Raw genomic sequence first — 20,374 nt, 5'->3', positions numbered from 1 at the left:
AAGAATTTATATCAATACTTATCTAGCAAAGTGGAAGTCCAAGATAAAAAAATAGAGACTTTGACTATGGAATTGTTTCCTTTATTGAACTGTTGAAGAACTATTTCTCTGATAATTTGCAAACATTTTCTGATAGCCACCCTCCGGTGTCTAAAGCGATTTATATTTCCCCTAAAGCGAATGCTACATACCTGTAGAAGGTATTCTCCGAGGACAGCAGGCTGATTGTTCTCACTGATGGGGTGATGTCCACGGCAGCCCCCTCCAACCGGAAACTTCACTAGCAAAGGCCTTTGCTAGTCCTCGTGCGCCGATGCGCACCGCGCATGCGCGGCTGTCTTCCCGCCCGAACCGGCTCGTGATCGTCAGTCCCATATGTAGCAAGACAAAGACAAGGGAAGACACAACTCCAAAGGGGAGGCGGGCGGGTATGTGAGAACAATCAGCCTGCTGTCCTCGGAGAATACCTTCTACAGGTATGTAGCATTCGCTTTCTCCGAGGACAAGCAGGCTGCTTGTTCTCACTGATGGGGTATCCCTAGCCCCCAGGCTCACTCAAAACAACAAACATGGTCAATTGGGCCTCGCAACGGCGAGGACATAACTGAGATTGACCTAACAATTTATCCAACTAACTGAGAGTGTAGCCTGGAACAGAATAAACATGGGCCTAGGGGGGTGGAGTTGGATTCTAAACCCCGAACAGATTCTGAAGCACCGACTGCCCGACCCGACTGTCGCATCGGGTATCCTGCTGCAGGCAGTAATGAGATGTGAATGTGTGGACAGATGACCACGTCGCAGCTTTGCAGATCTCTTCAATAGTGGCTGACTTCAAGTGGGCCACTGACGCTGCCATGGCTCTAACATTATGAGCCGTGACATGACCCTCAAGAGCCAACCCAGCCTGGGCATAAGTGAAGGAAATGCAGTCTGCTAGCCAATTTGACAAGGTGCGTTTCCCCACAGCCACTCCCCTCCTGTTGGGATCAAAAGAAACAAACATTTGGGCGGACTGTCTGTTGGGCTGTGTCCGCTCCAGATAGAAGGCCAATGCTCTTTTGCAGTCCAATGTGTGCAGCTGACGTTCAGCAGGGCAGGAATGAGGAAGGGGAAAGAATGTTGGCAAGACAATTGACTGGTTCAGATGGAACTCCGACACCACCTTTGGCAAGAACTTAGGGTGAGTGCGGAGGACTACTCTATTATGATGAAAGTTGGTATAAGGAGCATGAGCTACTAGGGCTTGAAGCTCACTGACTCTACGAGCTGAAGTTACTGCCACCAAGAAAATGATCTTCCAGGTCAAGTACTTCAGATGGCATGAATTCAGTGCCTCAAAAGGAGGTTTCATCAGCTGGGTGAGAACATTGAGATCCCATGATACTGTAGGAGGTTTGATGGGGGGCTTTGACAGAAGCAAACCTCTGATAAAGCGAACAACTAAAGGCTGTCCCGAGATCGGCTTACCTTCCACACGGTAATGGTATGCACTGATTGCGCTAAGGTGAACCCTTACAGAGTTGGTCTTGAGACCAGACTCAGACAAGTGCAGAAGGTATTCAAGCAGGGTCTGTGTAGGACAGGAGCGAGGATCTAAGGCTTTGCTGTCACACCAGACGGCAAACCTCCTCCATAAGAAGAAGTAACTCCTCTTAGTGGAATCTTTTCTGGAAGCAAGCAAGACACGAGAGACACCCTCCGACAGACCCAAAGAGGCAAAGACTACGCTCTCAACATCCAGGCCGTGAGAGCCAGAGACTGGAGGTTGGGATGCAGAAGCGCCCCTTCGTTCTGTGTGATGAGGGTCGGAAAACACTCCAATTTCCACGGTTCTTCGGAGGACAACTCCAGAAGGAGAGGGAACCAGATCTGACGCGGCCAAAAAGGAGCAATCAGGATCGTGGTGCCTCGGTCTTGCTTGAGTTTCAACAAAGTCTTCCCCACCAGAGGTATGGGAGGATAAGCATACAGCAGGCCGTCCCCCCAATCCAGGAGGAAGGCATCCGATGCCAGTCTGCCGTGGGCCTGAAGTCTGGAACAGAACTGAGGGACCTTGTGGTTGGCTCGAGATGTAAAGTGATCTACCAAGGGGGTGCCCCACACCTGGAAGATCTGGCGCACTACTCTGGAGTTGAGCGACCACTCGTGAGGTTGCATAATCCTGCTCAACCTGTCGGCCAGACTGTTGTTTACGCCTGCCAGATATGTGGCTTGGAGCAACATGCCGTAACGGCGAGCCCACAGCCACATGCTGATGGCCTCCTGACACAGGGGGCGAGATCCGGTGCCCCCCTGCTTGTTGATGTAATACATGGCAACCTGGTTGTCTGTCTGAATTTGGATAATTTGGTGGGACAGCCGATCTCTGAAAGCCTTCAGAGTGTTCCAGATCGCTCGTAACTCCAGGAGATTGATCTGCAGATTGCGTTCCTGGAGGGACCAGCTTCCCTGGGTGTGAAGCCCATCGACATGAGCTCCCCACCCCAGGAGAGACGCATCCGTAGTCAGCACTTTTTGTGGCTGAGGAATTTGGAAAGGGCGTCCCAGAGTCAAATTGGACCAAATCGTCCACCAATACAGGGATTTGAAAAAACTCGTGGACAGGTGGATCACGTCTTCTAGATCCCCAGCAGCTTGAAACCACTGGGAAGCTAGGGTCCATTGAGCAGATCGCATGTGAAGCCGAGCCATGGGAGTCACATGAACTGTGGAGGCCAGTTGTGGACGATTATATAACATATACTGGTGGGAGAAAATGTTTTCTTTTTTAATATCAATTTCTGTTTTCCCTTACATTCATGTGATAAATGTGAATGTAATTAAGTAAAATGATTTTTAAAAAAAGGCTTCTTGAGTCCAATTTCTCACATCCACTCCCTTCTTGGTAAGGGCAGTTAAGGGTAGTTAAGGGTGCAGTGATCAGACAGTAATTCAGAATGAATTGCCGGTAGTAGTTTGAAAACCCCAGGAATCTTTGTAGAGCCCAGAGTCCCTGGGGTACCGGCCAGTTCCGAATGGCTTGGAGCTTCGCCGGATCTATCCACAGTCCCTGGCCAGATATAATATAACCCAAGAAGGGAATGTCGTGCTGGTGGAAGATGCACTTCTCCAGTTTTGCGAATAACCTGTGCTCCCGAAGCCGCTGGAGAACGGTGCGAACATGTGAAGGATGATCCTGATTGGACTGAGAGAAGATCAAGATGTCGTCCAGGTAGACAATGACCGTCTTGTAGAGGAGGTCCTGAAAGATAAAGTTCACAAAGTTTTGAAACACCGCTGGGGTGTTACATAAGCCGAATGGCATCATTAGATACTCGAAGTGCCCCTCATGCGTGTTAAAAGCGGTCTTCCATCCTTGCCAGCGGTGTTTCAGGAGATAGAGAGATACGGGCAGGTCTCAGGGTTTAAAATTAATGTTACTAAGACTGAAGCAATGGCATTGGGGCTGCCGGATGCAGATTATTGTCGGTGTAGACAACTGTATCCTCTAACTTGGGTGACTGAGAGTATAAAATACTTGGGGGTCTACCTTACTAGTAATCTTGAAAGGTTGAGCGAAGCTAACTATGTTCCATTGCTGACGATGATTAGGAACCATCTGGAGCATTGGGAACCCTTGTCCTTATCCTGGTTTGGTCGGATAGCCACTGTTAAAATGAATATCCTTCCTTGCTTACTCTATCTATTTCAAGCTATACCTCTACCAATTAAGGGACAGTTGCTCCAGTCATTGCAGGATAGACTGCATAAATTTATTTGGAGGGGAGGCAGACCAAGACTCCCACGTGCCATTATGTATAGGGTGCGTAGGGCTAAGGGCGGGTTGGGCGTTCCTAAATTAGACATATTATTTGGCTGCACAAGCCAGAGCTGCTGTAGAGTGGTTTCAGGAGCCAGCTCATAAGCTATGGGTACAGATGGAGCAAAGCTTGATTTGCAGTCCATTGAAATTGGGACACTTGATTTGGTTGGCCCCTGGGCGTCGTTATCTGGGTAACCATTTGCCCCCTATTATTCAGCATACATTTACATGTTGGGATAAATTGGAACGTACAAAGGGTTTTTACAACTCCCGCCTGTCCCCTATAGCATACCACTCTGCATTTCAGCCAGGCTGTGTCCCTTCAGCTTTCACTCGCTGGCAGTGACAAGGTTTAGATCTATGGGGTCAATTGGTGGAGGGTAATGGATTTGTTTCTTTTGCTGAGCTGGCAGATACCTTTAGACTGCCGTGTAGGGACCAATATGCTTATCACCAACTTATACATTTTCTTCACTCACCTGGGATTAGGGAGAGGCTGTTTGGAGATGTGACCTTTTTAGAAGAAATCTGTGTTAGAAATTTAGGATCTAGGGGGTTGATCACCTTGCTGTATGGCCATCTAAGGGACCATCTACCTGAGGTCTGTCCTTACCGTACTAGATGGGAAAAGGAACTGGGTGTGAGTTATGAGGAGGCAGAGTGGCAGAGAATGGAGAGGGCAACTGTTAATAGTTCCCCAGCGGTCAATATTCAAGAGAACTGTACCAAAGTCTTGTATCGGTGGTACCTTACCCCAGCCCGTTTGAGCCACATGTTTGTGGGGGTTTCTTCCCTATGTTGGCGAAATTGCGGTCAAAAGGGTACCCATGACCATACTTGGTGGTCTTGCCGGAAGGTGAAGGCCTACTGGAGGGCGATTCAGGGGCGAGTACAGCTGTGGGTGGGTGGGCTCCCCTATTCCTTGGGATCCGGCCATGTTCTTGTTTAATAGGCCTGTCCCAGGGGTGATGGGTGGGAGTCGGGTCTTGGCTTAGCACTGCTTTAGTGCTGGTCGGGTGGTGATTGCTCGTTCTTGGAAGCAAACTGGGTGTCCAATAAAGTGTTTTAATTTTTTATAAATAAGTGTCGTCTTTTTTTATATTTTTTATGTATTTGTATTTTTAAATACAAGTTTGATTTTTTCTTGTTTTTAATCTTTGATTATTTTTGTTTTTGTTAGTCATCTTCGCTGTTTTGCTATTTTGGTGTTTTGTGCGAAGACTGGTTTCTTCTGTTTTTTGTACTACAGTAAGCCCCCATAGACCCGGTGCCCTGCTAGATATGCAGCAGCTTGGTAGCAGCCGACGTTGGCCGGCACGGAACATCGAAGACCATGCGGAACCGCCGCAGGAACTCTCCCAGATCTGAAAGAATGGGATCCCATTGCTCCCAAATGATAGGCCAAGCATGATTGCTGAGTGATCAGATAGGGAATTATCTATGATTTGCCCCTCTAGACTACTTTCTAGCAGGGACTGTCTTTTTGTGTATGGTGTACAGCGCTGCGTATGCCTTGTAGCGCTATAGAAGTGATAAGTAGTAGTAGTAGTAGTAGTAGTAATATCACAGTCACTCTTCCCTGTGGCGCGAGAGGGGCAAATCATAGATAATTCCCTATCTGATCACTCAGCAATCATGCTTGGCCTATCATTTGTGAGAGACCCGATGGATAGAGTCTGGAAATTCTCGCCCGCGCTATATAATGATACCCAGTTCAAAACCTATTTGAGAGAAAAATGGGTAGAATATCATTTCACTAATGACACAACGGATGTGGGATTTGTGACATATTGGGAAGCATCCAAGGCAGTATTAAGGGGACACATACTAGCCTACACATCGAGAAAGACAAAAACTACAGGAAGCAAAACTGTTAAGGCTATCACAGGACTACTAGGCCCTCAGGAGGCATCATGTCTCCAGACTAGATGGGGCCCTGAAGCAAAACATGATGGAGGTTAGAAGGCAGATTGATAATTTGCTGAGTATTAGGGCTGAGAGGGATATATATTATTAGCGATACAAACTATTCCAGTGGGGAAGTAAGGCAGGGAAGTTACTGGCTAATATGGTAAGACCGTATAGGAAGAGGCAAATTGTCACATCTATTAAAGGTGGAGCAGGGAGGCAATACACCTCAGAACACCGAATTATGGCCCAGTTTGTCCAATATTACAGCTCTCTATACAAAGAAAGGGAATTAGATGAACACAAGAGGGATGAATTTTTCAAAGACTTGCATCTGCCACAGCTAAAGGTTGAACAGGTACAGGCACTAAATAGGCCAATAACAACAAAAGAGGTCAGATTTGACATTAAACAGCTGAAGCTAACTAAAGCCCCGGGCCCTGATGGGTTCGGGCCTGAATACTATCACATTTTAGCCGATCTCATAGCACAACCCCTGAGTAACATGTACAATGCGGTGCGACAGGATTGGATGGGGCAACACCAAAAACTGGCCCACATTATTTTATTGTCTAAGCCAGGGAAAGATGCATCACAGGTGGGTTCCTATCATCCCATATCTCTCCTTAACCAAGATGTCAAACTGTTGGCAGTCATTCTGGCTCGCCGACTGAACGCCTTTTTCCCATCCATTGTACACGAGAACCAGGTGGACTTTGTACCCGGCCGGTACGCCTCCATGATCCTCATATGTGCATTGGCGGCAATACACACATTTGGGGGGAGGGGGGACTAGAAGCCATCGCGGGCCTAGATATGGAGAAAGCATTTGATAGTATATCATGGCAGTACCTCATGTGGGTTATAGGGAAATACGGGCTCCAGGGCACAATTCTGGCATGGGTCGGGGCTCTATATACCCGTGCACAGGCGCAGTTAATGATAAACAATAAATTGACAAAGAGCTTCAATCTACAACCAGGGACGAGACAGGGATGTCCTCTATCGCCTATCCTATTTCTTCTGGCCATTGAACCCCTAGCTGCTAAAATCCGCCAAAGCGATCAAATAGAAGGACCGGGTGGGAAGGCAGGATATCCATATTAACCTTTTCGCAGACGATATACTGCTCTATCTTAAGGATGCCACAATACACCTCCCGAAGGCGCTTACCCTAGTAAGGGAATTTGGGGATATCTCCGGACTGCGGGTTAGCTGTGATAAATCAGAACTCCTCCCACTGGGAGGGGAGAAACCAGACCCGAGACTTTGAGACATGCCTTCCCTCCAGTAAAGCACCCTATGTGCTATCTGGGGATCTTCCTTAGCATCCGACATGCAGAGATGTATAGATGCAACATCCTAGAACCGATAGATAAAATCAGGAAATTGTGTTTCAGGTGGAAAAATCTCCCAATATCCTTGTTCAGTAGAGTGGCTTTGATGAAGATGGTGCCCAAATTACTATACCCATTACAGGCTTTCCCAATCTGGATTAAAAGGAAAGATGAAAGACTAATTAGGTCCATAATATGCTCCTTTCTATGGAGGGGACGAGGGGCACGCATAGGGCATCCCAAATTGGCCTTGGATAAGAAAGGGGGTGGACTCAACCTCCCCGACTTACGGCTGTACAATGTGGCAGCATTAATGAGGATTGTTTCAAAGGGCATTACGGGGACCCATCAGTTCACACCCCAGGGATGGCTGGAGGGATGGAGTGTGCCAAACTCTTTTATAAATCTCCTGCACACACCTGCTGGGCTAGGCACCCCACATAATATGCAGCTAAGCTTCCTGGCACCAATATGGGCGGCCTGGTGCTGGTGGAGAACTCGGCAACAACAAAGCCCAAATACGTCATCCTTCTTGCTTTGGAGGGCAATGAGGACTTCCAGCCTGGTATGGGCCCCTCACCCTTCCGCGAGTGGGTGAAAATGGGATGCATTAGTATGGGGAAAATGCTTGCGCCAGGTACAGACCAGTTCCTATCCTTTGCACAAGTAAAAGAGAAATGGGGCCTTCAAAATGGATACATGTTATCATATTTGCAGGCTAGACACTACTGGCAGCAAGTGAGAACAAAACATGGGGAGAAGGGGACATACGGGGCGGGTGACCCCATAATCACGAGCATGACAGCTGAGGGAAATAGATTGACTACCTGGTATAAAGTATTGAAATGATTAGGCCCATATAGCATCATTGACACCGTCATACAGAGTTGGAATACTGATCTTGGTACCCAGGACTCAAACTTACAGTTCAGCACACTGATTGCCACATTATATGAGATGGTCAAGTCGGCGGATCTGCAAGAGACACAATACAAAATCATACATAGAGCATATATTTTGAGGGTGAAGGGGGCCCAGATGAAAATGTGGGGATCCAATCAATGTCTGAGATACCAAAACGGCTATGGGACGCTCCTGCATGCCTTTCTCGAGTGTCCCAAACTAGATATTTGGAACAGAATATTCCCTGTACTTAATCAGGCATGCCGATGCACCCCGGAGTGGTTCCAGCGCGAGGGGCACCCCTTTGTGTAGTGTGCTGTCGTCTCATCAGCCATCTTTGTCCTTCACACTCCGAAATCCTAAGCATAAAGGGAACTTGTTGCATTTGGAATGTGCAACCGCTTCAACAATGTCCATCTGGGGTCGCATCTCGAAAGCATACACCCAAAGTACTCTGATCTATCCAGGCCCTGAGTCTGGTTCCTGTGCTTCTCCTCTGTTGAAGCGATTCAGGAATACTCGCATCTCTGCCACTTCCGTCAGCAACGTCGCCTGGCCCTCATGCCAAATCCGAAGTTTAGCTGAGTATAGGAGGGAAAAGCGTACCCCTTTCTTATATAGTGCGGTGCATGTTGGTGCCATCGCTTTGCGCAGCATTGCCACCCTTGCGGAGTAGTCATTAAATAGTATCAGACGCTGTACCTCATATTCCAGAATTGATTTTGTGCGAAAGGCCTTCAACAGCTGTTCTTTCTCCAACCAGTTTATAAAGTGAGCAATTGCGGTCCTGGGCTTGTTCTTGCTCTCCCCTAGCGGTCCAATTCGATGCATTCAGTCGCATTGAAAAATCCTCTCCCTCTTCTCCAGCCCCAAGTTTTCAGGCAGCCAGGAGCTGAAAAAATGGCGCAGGCCTTTATCATCCATCGACTCCGGGGGTCCCACAACTCTAAGGTTGCTTCTCCGGCTTCGATTTTCTTGCTCCTCTAGCCTTTCTCTGAGTGCCACCGTTTCTTTCTGTAAGCTCTTTTGGGCAGGGACTGTCTTTTCTTCATGTTCAATTGTGAAGCGCTGCGTACGACTGGTAGCGCTGTATAAATGATTTGTAGTAGTAGTAGTAGTAGTAATTCGGTGATTTGGGCCGCCATGTTATGCGATTCATCTTCCTGAGTCGACACCCGTTGCTCCACCACAGATATTCGCCTGGCATGGGAGTCTAATTTCTCGTTGATTTCTTCTACCGTTGCTATTGTAAGAGCTATTGTAAGGGCAACAAACCTTTTTGTAAGGAAAGTAAATAAAAGTAACAGTTCTCAAAAGTACTGGCTGACAAGGTAAGAAAGAGAAGTTAGGCGGTCTTTTACTTAGGTATGCTGACGTTTTTAGCACATGTTAAAAATAGGCACGTGGTATAATGCTAAAGATGCCCTTAGGAATACATTGGCGTCTCTAGTGTTTAGTAACGTATTTGGAATCCAATGGATTACAGGACCTGAGGCAAAAAGGTTTCAGTAGAAGTAAGTTTTGTTAGACAAATCTATTTAATTTCTTTGACTAGGTGAGCAGACAGTTGGATTCAGGGACAGCAATAGATACAGTGCATTTAGATTTTAGCAAAGCCTTTGACACAGTTCCACAAAAACGTCTAATAAATAAAGTAAGTACCCTCGGTATGGGCTCTAAAGTGACTGACTAGGTAAGAAACTGGTTTAGTGGAATGTGACAGAGGGTAGTGGTAAATGGAGCTCATTCTGAGGAAAAGGTTTTACCAACATTGATCATAGTGGTAAATCTCTTCTGTGTGTACAGTTATTGTTTGAAAAAAGTTAATGTGCAACTAATTAGGGCATTTGCACTTTCTATATTTTTAACAAACCAGATGAAATAATGCTAGTTTGAATCAAATCCATATTCATCTGCAGTAGCTTACTAGAAGTCTAAGAGAGATTATTGTAAAGAATAGAGGACAGACATCTGCAGCCTCTAGTACACCTACGAGAGACTAGTTTTTTGCTCCTATCTCTACACAGAGGTGAACGAAGGCAGAGGCAACACAGGGTGAAGGAACAAGAGACCAGCGACATGTAAAGCCAACAGAGTGCAGCAGGAGGCAACCTCTACTGTCTGCTGAGAAGGTCATGGAGAAGCTTTTGGGAGATACATATTCTGTTGGATCCTTGTTTCAGGAAAATCTATCAAAAGCATCAGATATTGACAGTTTATTTGCTGAGGAGGTTTGCAAAATGTGAATGCAAGCATGCTAAGTGGCCAAAATACAACACAGGAAAAAACCTCTACGATGAGTAAACACAACAGACAAGAATAGAGGTTGACAAAGGATGAATCACCACCAGAGATATGAATCCAGCAGGCTTTATTATAAAGTTAAAAAGAAGGACCCGACACGGGCCGTGTTTCGACGCACACAGGCGTGTGCATCAGGGGTCAAACTTGTAAATTCTATGAATGAAGAATAATAGGACAATAATAATTGTAAAAAATATATGAATAAAACAAACATATAGTGACATGAAAATATAATCATAAAAAACATTTAATAGAAACATATATTAATAATAAATTAGAACACAATTATAATAATATATGCCAACACCAATCATATTTGGTTAAAATAGATATAAAAAATGGAGACACAAATATAGTAATATCATGAATACCAACACCAATAACATCATATAAATGATGGTCAAACTATTGAAATGTTTGATAATGAAGTACAAAACAAAATTGTAAAAAATGTATTTAAAAAACAGGATAAAATAAATAATGCCATGTTAAATAGCTTAGTTTTCAAACGAAATAATTATATTTTATAACATATAACAAACCAAAAGTGTTGTATTTGCAAAAATGTGAATCAATGTTAAGAATAAAAAATCATAATTATATTTATATATTTTTTACAATTATGATTGTCCTATTATTCGTCATTCATAGAATTTACAAGTTTGACCCCTGATGCAGACGCCTTTGTGCGTCGAAACACGGCCCGTGTCGGGTCCTTCTTTTTAACTTTATAATAAAGCCTGCTGGATTCATATCTCCGGTGGGGATTCGTCCTTTGTCAGCCTCTACTCTTGTCTGTTGAGCATGCTAAGTGGTAAAGAAGAATCCCCCCTTCAAATATAGAGCAGGTATTGGAAGAGTGGGAATGATTCACTTGAATGTTAATCTTCTGTCCTTTCCTCAGACCCAGTACCAGTAAAACAGTAACAAAAACTCCAGCAGAGATGAAACATCACAAAACATTGGAGGTGTTGAGGTATTTTAATGGTTTATGACTTTTTCAGCTTGATATATTGCACTTCACTGAGGAAGATTTGGGAGAGATACCTGTGCCAGAAATGGTTTTTGAAGCTGACGAGTCAGAGAAACTGAATGAATTCTCTTTAAACCTGTAGGATGTAATGGGGCAGTTGTACAAATTGAAGACTAGCAAATCTCCTGGACCGGATGGTATTCATCCCAGAGTACTGATAGAACTGAAAAATGAACTAGTGGAGCTATTGTTAGTAATATGTAATTTATCCTTAAAATAGAGCGTGGTACCAGAAGATTGGAGGGTGGCCAATGTAATGCCGATTTTTAAAAAAAGGTCCAGAGGAGATCTGGGAGATTATAGACCGGTGAGTCTGACGTCAGTGCCAGGCAAAATGGTACAGACTATTATAAAGAACAAAATTACAGAGCATATTCAAAAACATGGATTAATGAGACAAACCCAACATGGATTTAGTGAAGGGAAATCTTGCCTCACTAATTTATTACATTTCTTTGAAGGTGTGAACAAACGTAGATAAAGGTGAGCTGGTCGATATTGTGTATCTGGATTTTCAGAAGGCGTTTGACAAAGTACCACATGAAAGACTCCAGAGGAAATTAGAGAGTCATAGGATAGGAAGTACTGTCCTAGTGTGGATTAAAAACTGGTTAAAAGATAGAAAACAGAGAGTAGGGTTAAATAGTCAGTATTCTCAATGGAAAAGGGTAGTTAGTGGGGTTTCCCAGGTGTCTGTGCTGGGATTGCTGCTTTTTAACATATTTATAAATGACCTAGAGATAGGAGTAACTAGTGACATAATTAAATTTGCTGACGACACAAAGTTATTCAAAGTCATTAAATCGCAGAAGGATTATGAAAAATTACCAGAGAACCAAAAGAGACTGGGAGTCTAGGCGTCTAAATGGCAGATGATGTTTAATGCGAGCAAGTGCAAAGTGATGCATGTGGGAAAGAGTAACCCAAATTATAGCTACGTCATGCAAGATTCCACGTGAAGAGTCACTGACCAAGAAAGGGATCTAGGTGTCGTCGTTGATGATATGTTGAAACCTTCTGCTCAGTGTACTGCTATGGCTAAGAAAGCAAATAGAATGTTAGGTATTATTAGGAAAGGAATAGAAAACAAAATGAGGATGTTACAATGCCTTTGTATCGCTTCATTGTGCGACCACACCTCAAATATTGTGTTCAATTCTGGTTGCCGCAGCTCAAAAAAGATATAATGGAATTAGAAAAGGTGCAGAGAAGGGCGACAAAAATGATAACGGGGATGGGATGACTTCCCTATGAGGGAAGGCTAAAGCGCCTAGGGTTCTTCAGCTTTGAGAAAAGGCGGCTGAGAGGAGATATGAAAGAGGTCTATAAAATAATGAGTGGAGTTGAATGGGTAGACATGAAGCATCTATTTACGCTTTTGAAAAATACTAGGACTAGGGGGCATATGATGAAGCTACAAAGTAGTAAATTTTAAATGAATCGGAGAAAACGTTTCTTCACTCAACGTGTAATTAAACTCTGGAATTCGTTGCCAGAGAATGTGGTGAAGACATTTAGCTTAGGAGAGTTTAAAAAAGGTTTGGATGGCTTCCTAAAGGAAAAGTCCATAGACCATTATTAAATATACATAGTAACATAGTAGATGACAGCAGAAAAAGACCTGCACGGTCCATCTAGTCTGCCCACAATAAACTCATATGTGTATACCTTACCTTGATTTGTACCTGTATTTTTCAGGGCACAGACCGTATAAGTCTGTCCAGCAGTATTTCCCGCCTCCCAACCACCAGTCCCGCCTCCCATCACCGGCTCTGGCACAGACCCCGTATAAGTCTGCCCTCCCCTATCCTAGCCTCTCAACCACCAACCCCTCTTCCCCCCGCCACCCAATTTCAGCTAAGCTTCTGTGGATCCATTCCTTCTGCACAGGATTCCTTTATGCCTATCCCACACATGTTTGAATTCCGTTACCGTTTTCATGTCCACCACCTCCCGCGGGAGGGCATTCCAAGCGTTCACCACCCTCTCCGTGAAGAAATACTTCCTGACATCTTTCCTGAGTCTGCCCCCCTTCAATCTCATTTCATGTCCTCTCGTTCTACTGCCTTCCCATCTCCGGAAAAGATTCGTTTGCGGATTAATACCTTTCAAATATTTGAACGTCTGTATCATATCACCCCTGTTCCTCCTTTCCTCCAGAGTATACATGTTCAGGTCAGCAAGTCTCTCTTCATACGTCTTGGAAATTGGACTTGGGGAAAATCAACTACTTCTGGGATAAGCAATATAAAATGTTTTGTACATTTTTGGGAACTTGCCAGATATTTGTGACCTGGATTGGCCAATGTTGGAAACAGGATGTTGGGTTTGATGGACCTTTGATCTGTCCCAGTATGGCAATACTTATGTACTTAAGTACTTACATTAAACTATTAGAGCAAAAATAGCACTATTACAGTGAACGTTTTTGAGCTGGGCGTTTGTTTTTTTTAGCGATAATGGAAACTAAAAATGCCCAGCTCAACAACGTCCTAATCCAAGCCATTTGGTCGTGGGAGGGGCCAGGATTGGTAGTACACTGGCCCCCCTGATATGCCAGGACACCAACTGGGCACCCTAGGTCAGTGCGGTGGACTTCAGAAAAACCTCCCACATGTATAGGTCCCTTACCACGGGTGCTGAGCTCCCAACCCCCTCCCCCAAAACCCACTACCCACAAATGTACAACACTACCATAGCTCTTAGGGGTGAAGGGGGCACCTACATGTGGGTACAGTGGGTTTTGGAGGCCTCCCATTTACCAGCACAAGTGTTACAGGTGGGGAGGGGGATGGGCCTGGGGCCACCTGGCTGAAGTGCATTGCGGTACCCACGCAGGCCTCTAGGAATTGTTGCTGCTGTATAACATAGGCACACCAGTTGACACCTGAAGACTAATCTCTCCGAAAACGTCCTTTATTGGAATAACCGCGTTTACTCACAGTTAACTGCAGATCAGAGGTTGTGCCCCACTAGAAACGAGTCTCCCTGGTACTGAGATTAGCAGTAGTCAGAGCTGGCAGAATGCTGTACAATGCCCTCTTTCAGCCACATTCAAGATAAGAACTAAGTTCTCTAACGTGGCTAACACAGGAAAGGGATCTAAAACTGGCTTACAAAAATGGCCACTACCACATGGACTACAACAGGAAACACAACAGGGCACACTCTGACCCAGTAGGCAGGGGGAAAAGCACCATGGGAGAAGAGCCTACCAACTACCAACATTGTGAGACTGTAACACAAGCTAATGAAATCACGGAGCCCAATACCCTACACCCACCACAATGCAATGCTGATGTGACCCTATACTGCACCCGAGAGCCACATCTGACCCAGGGAAAGGCTGTGACAAGATCAAACACATTCTGCTGTCATGGAGGTGGGTACGGCATTTGAGGATGGCATACAGGCTGGAAAAAAAGTTTTTAAAGTGGGGTTTTTTTTGTTGGGAGGGGGTTAGTGACCACTGGGGGAGTCCAGGGAGGTCATCCCCGATTCCCTCCAATGGTCATCTGGTCAGTTGGGGCACTTTTTTGGGACTTGTTCGTGAAAAAAAAGGGTCCAAAAAAAGTGACCCAAAATCGCGGTAAAAACGCTTTTTTTTTCCCGATTATCAGCTAAAGACGCCCATCTCTCCTCGGCTGATAAACACGCCCCAGTCCCGCCTCCACCATGCCTCCGACACGCCCCCATCAACTTTATTCGTTTCCGCAACGGAGTGCAGTTGGAAACGCCCAAAATTGGCTTTCGATTATACCGATTTGGGCGCCTTTGCGAGAAAAACGCCCATCTCCTGATTTGGGTCGAAATATAGGCGTTTTTCTCTTTCGATTATAAGCTGGAAAGTATGGCATAATATACTACTTACAGTGGTGTGCTGGTAAATGTTTAACAACAGGCTCTGTCCCCGGTCCCCCTCTGCGCCCCCCCCCCCCCAAAATGCAGAGCTGGCTATAGCCGGGGAGAGAGCCTGGGGGGGGGGGGGGTGGCAATGCATTATTCCAGGAAAAAAAAATTAAATGATCCCAGGTTCCAATCTAATTCATGTTTAATGTGTGATAAAATGCCATAAATAAGTAAATAAATATAACCTTTTAATGTTGAGCACCTGATTCTCAAAGTGAACATATTCTAAACACTATAATGAAAATAAAATGATTTTTTTCTACCTTTGTTGTCTGGTGACTGTTTTTCTGATCATGCTGGCCCAGTATCCGATTCTGCTGCTATCTGTCCTCTTAACTCCGTTTCCAGGGCTTCCTTTCCATTTATTTATTTCCTTTCCTCCTTTCTTCTTCATTTCTGGTCCTCAGCTTCTGCCTATTTTCTTCATCCATGTGCAGTTTTTCTCCTCTCTTCCTTTTCCCTCATCTCATCTCCTTCCTCACTCTTCCCTCCCCTCCATCCATGTCCAGCATTTTTTCTCTCTCCCCTCCTCTCCTCTGCCCTCCATCCACCCATATCCAGCGACCCTTCTCTCCCCCTGCCCTGCATGCACCCATACCCAGTGACCCTCCTCTCCCCTGCCCTCCATGCACTCATACCCAGCGACCCTCCTCTCCCCTGCCCTGCATGCACCCATACCCAGCAGTGACCCTCCTCTCCCCTGCCCTGCATGCACCCATACCCAGCAGTGACCCTCCTCTCTCCTGCCCTCCATGCACCCATACCCAGCAACCCTCCTCTCCCCTGCCCTGCATGCACCCATACCCAGCAGTGACCCTCCTCTCCCCTGCCCTGCATGCACTCATACCCAGTGACTCTCCTTTCCCCTGCCCTCCATGTACCCATGTCCAGCAGTGACCCTCCTCTCCCCTGGACCCTCCTCTCCCCTGCCCTGCATGCACCCATACCCAGCGACCCTTCTCTCCCCTTCATCCACCCATGCCCAGCGACTCCCTTCTCTCCCCTGCCACCCCTCCCGAGTTGTTCACCGGCGACTTCTCTTCCCTCCCTCCGGATCCGTCCCTCACCGACCTCTCCTTCAAATTCTTCGGGGCAGGCAGTCTTGCCTGCCCGCTACCAGCACTGACTCTCCCCTGCCAGTTCGCGCTTCAAAATGGCTGCCGAGATTTCAGCAGAAGTCTCGCGAGGCCGCCTCTGGAAGTTTCAGCGGCCATTCATAAAGCGCGAACCGGCAGGGGAGAATCAGCGCTGGTAGAATTAGAAGAGTCAGGTCGGTGATGTGAGGGACCGGATTGGGCGATCGATCAATTGGGCGGGCGGGCGGTAGGAGAGTCAGCTCGCACTAGGGAACAACCGGCTCGCAAGTCGGTTCCAAATTTAACAACCGGCTCTTGCGAGCCGGCTCCAGCACATCACTGGGTCAGAGAGATGGTTCGCATATAGATAGGTAAGAGAGTAAGAAAAGTTAGAAAATAAGGTGACTAATTTAAGGAGACGTGCATATGAGGTTAGAAAGATGGCTACATTTTATATCAGCTAGAATAGGAGTAGATAAACATGACCTGCTGCAGTATGTGTGTGAGACTAAATGTTAGTCACTTCGTTCATTAAAGGCTTTGTCAAAGAGCCAAGCTTTCACTTGCTTCCTGAAGTAGAGATAGTCTTGGGTTATGCGGAGCCTTTCAGGCAGTGCATTCCAGAGTGTGGGGGCTGCTCCAGAGAAGGCTCGCTTGCAGGTATCATGGTTAGTGATAGTAATGGCGTGGTGTCCTTTGCGGTGTGTAGAGGATCATCATATTCTTCACTCAGGGCAATTTCCTTTCAGGGCCTTGAAGATCAGACATAGAGTTTTAAATTTAGCCCTGTATTGTACTGGTAGCCAATGAAGTCTTTGTAAGAATAGTGTGATGTGGTCCTGTCACTTGCAACCTTCTATGAGTCTTGCTGCAGCATTCTGAATCAGTTGAAGCTGGTGCAGGCCCTTTGTAGTCAGACCATTGTATAGTGCATTGCAGTAATCCAGTCTTGATGTTATCATGGCATGCACAACTGCGATAAGATTTACCTTCTCGATGTAAGGAGAGAGACAGCGTAACCGTCGCTAATAGTAGAAGCAGCTCTTGAAAGTTGCTTTGATTTGGGGAATCAGAGTACGTGTTGAATCTAATTGTATTCCAAGGTTCCTGACTTGTGATTTGGAAATCTCTTTCCAAAAGAGATTTTGATGTCAGGTATGTATCCACTTGTGTTAGGGACTGAGAGAACCTTGGTTTTACTTGGTTTCAGGCAAGGGTTGTTGGGTTTAGCCCATTCTTGAATTGATATTAGACAAGTAATCAGTTTATTCAAGGCTGTGGGTAAGTCAGGTTCAATGGGTATGAGTAGCTGCACATCAACTGCGTAGATGTAGAACTGAGTGTCCGTTGACCGAATCAGCTCTGCAAATGGCTTCAGGTAGATATTGAACAGAATAGGAGACAGAATCGATCCTTGTGTTATGACTGGAGATGTGTGAGCCCTTGTGCCCCGACTGAGCACGGCGAAGATGGAGAGATGCCGTACTCGGTCAGGCAGCCAGACAACCCCTAGCTTCACCTGGGAAGCGACCACCGTTCACCGAGAGTTGAGCCCTGAGCTGCAGGTGGCCACCAGGACTTCTGGAACCAGCGGGGTTGCACAGCCGCTGACCAGGATGGCAGGAAAACAGACACAGTCCAGCACCAGAACACCAAATAGGCAAGAATAGTCAAAAATCAGTCCAGGGTCAAGGTAGGCAGCAAACAAGCGAAATCCAAGAAGTAGCCAAGGTCCGGTACACAGGAAATCAGGAACAGGAGATAGCCGGTGAACAGCACTCTGACAGCAACTCCTCAGAACAATTGAGGCCGAAGCAAAGAAGGCCTGGAGGCAGTGCTTTAAATAGTGAAGCAATCAGAGCAAACCAAACTCAGGTGCATTCAACATGGCAGCCCCCATAGGAGATCCTCCCACGACCAGATATGGAGTTCCTTCCTGTTCTCGTTTAGACAAGATGGCTGCCCCCTCCTCAGTGGCGTACCTAAGGTAGTTGACACCCGAGGCCGGTCATTTTTTAACACCCCCCTCCAAAATCCAGTACTAGGCATACCAAGAATACAAAACACTCAGGACCTATAGAGCAATTCTACAATACCATAAGCAGTCATTTCTATGAGTCACACATGGAAAAAGGAATCTTAAACACTACAGTGAGCACTAGAACATCAATTCACCTATTGTAAAACGAAACCAGACAGATAGTACAGATCATCAATCCTGCACAGTCAATGCCAACTGAAAGTCATGTCTTTTTCACAAACACAGATACACCCTAATCCACTATAGAACAAGTAATCATAAACTTTATAGCTGAGAGCTCTCTCCTCCACCTGTTTCACAGAACACTACACTCACAAGTAAGATTCTTTCTCACTCACATAGATTTCATGTGGGAACATAAATGGCCAAAGATTCACTTAGATCCAGATAGACAGAAAGCTGTGGTCATGGGAATTAGATTTGAACTGCGCCTTCTGTCACCCCCCCCTACGCCTCCATGACCGGAGGCGCTCCTTAGAACCCCGAGACATAACACCATGGAATGGGGTGTCACTGGAATTCAAGGAGGGGGTGATTAACAAGATTTTAGAAGAACAAGCCCTCTGTACACCTCTGTGGGCAAGGGTCCTGCGGGGGTCTAGAGAGGGGTAATTAAAAACACTATTTAGGCAAAAATTAAACTGAACCCCCAAGATGCCAGACTCTGCATGCAATGCAACACCACAGAAACAGAAAATGTCCCCTAGTACTGTGCAAAATATAAAGGCAGCAGATGTAAATTTGGAAAAAAAACTAACAAATACCAATCACCACTTTACAAATTAACAAATAGAAATAAAACAAAAATAGAAAATAAAATACCATTTTATTGGACTAATACATTTAGCTGTCAGAGGCCAAACCTTCTTCCTCAGGTCAATACAGTATAGTGTGTTACAGTGTCCTATCCTGACCTGAGGAAGGGGGTTTTGTTCTCCGAAAGTTAGTCAAAATGTATTAAAATTAGTCCAATAAAAAGATTACCTTATTTACATGTTCTATTATAAACATTTATTAACATAGCTACAATACTACTTTATCCTAAAGCAAAAATAACAAAAATATATATTTTATTTACAGTTTGTTGTCTCTGGTTTCTGCTTTCCTCATCTTCTTTTCACTGTCTTCCTTCCATCCAGCATCTGTCTTCGTTCTTTCTCTGCCATCCAGTGTCTGCCCTCTCTGCTGTCCCCTCCATCCAATGTCTGCCCTCTCTCCCTGCCCCTTCCATTCACTGTCTGCCCTCTCTCTCCCCCTTCCATTCACTTTCTGCCCTCCCTCTCTCCCCCCCATCCATCCAAGGTCTGCCCTCCCTCACCCCCCCATCCATTAAGGGTCTGTCCACCCCTCTCCCCCCATCCATCCAGGGTCTGCCCTCCCTCTCCCCCCCATCCATCCATCCATCCATCCATCCATCCATCCATCGTCTGTCCCCTCTCTCTCTCTCTGCCCCTTTTTTCAGTCCCCTGTTCCAGCCCTTTTATCCCACCTGCCCCTAGTTCTAGCCCCAGCCCACATCTCCCACTTGCTCCCCCTTTTCAGCCCCACTATCCCACCAGTCCGCAGTTTCAGCCCCAGCCCTTTTCTCTCACCAGTCCCGAGCTTCAGCCCCAGCCACTTCTCCCTGTCCCCTTTTCAGCCCCCAGTCCCCCCAGCTTCAGCCTCTGCCCCTTTTCAGCCCCCAGTTCCAGTACTAGCCCCCTTATCCCACCTACCCTCCTTTTCAGCCCCCAGTTCCAGCCCCCTTCATCCACATGCCTTGCATTAGGGACCCCTTTTCTGCCCCAGACCCATTTTCCCACCAGCCCCAGGCATGGCTCCCATTTTCTCGCATGGCCCCTTCCCCACCCCCCTTCTCCCCACCCGTCCCCTTCTCCTCTCTTCTCCCATCTGAGATCCCCCTCCCCACCCCAGTCCCCTTCTCCCCTCTTCTCCCATGAGACCCCCTCCCCTCCCCACCCCAGTCCCCTTCTCCCATCGAGACCCCCCTCCCCATGTCCCCTTCTCCCATCTGAGACCCCCCTCCCCACATCCCCTTCTCCCATCTGAGACCCCACC

This window comes from Microcaecilia unicolor, chromosome 3 (genome assembly GCF_901765095.1).
Source record: "Microcaecilia unicolor chromosome 3, aMicUni1.1, whole genome shotgun sequence".
In the NCBI taxonomy this organism is placed as follows: domain Eukaryota; kingdom Metazoa; phylum Chordata; class Amphibia; order Gymnophiona; family Siphonopidae; genus Microcaecilia; species Microcaecilia unicolor.
The sequence above is the reverse complement of the archived record's forward strand: the minus strand, read 5'-3'. Positions refer to the sequence as shown.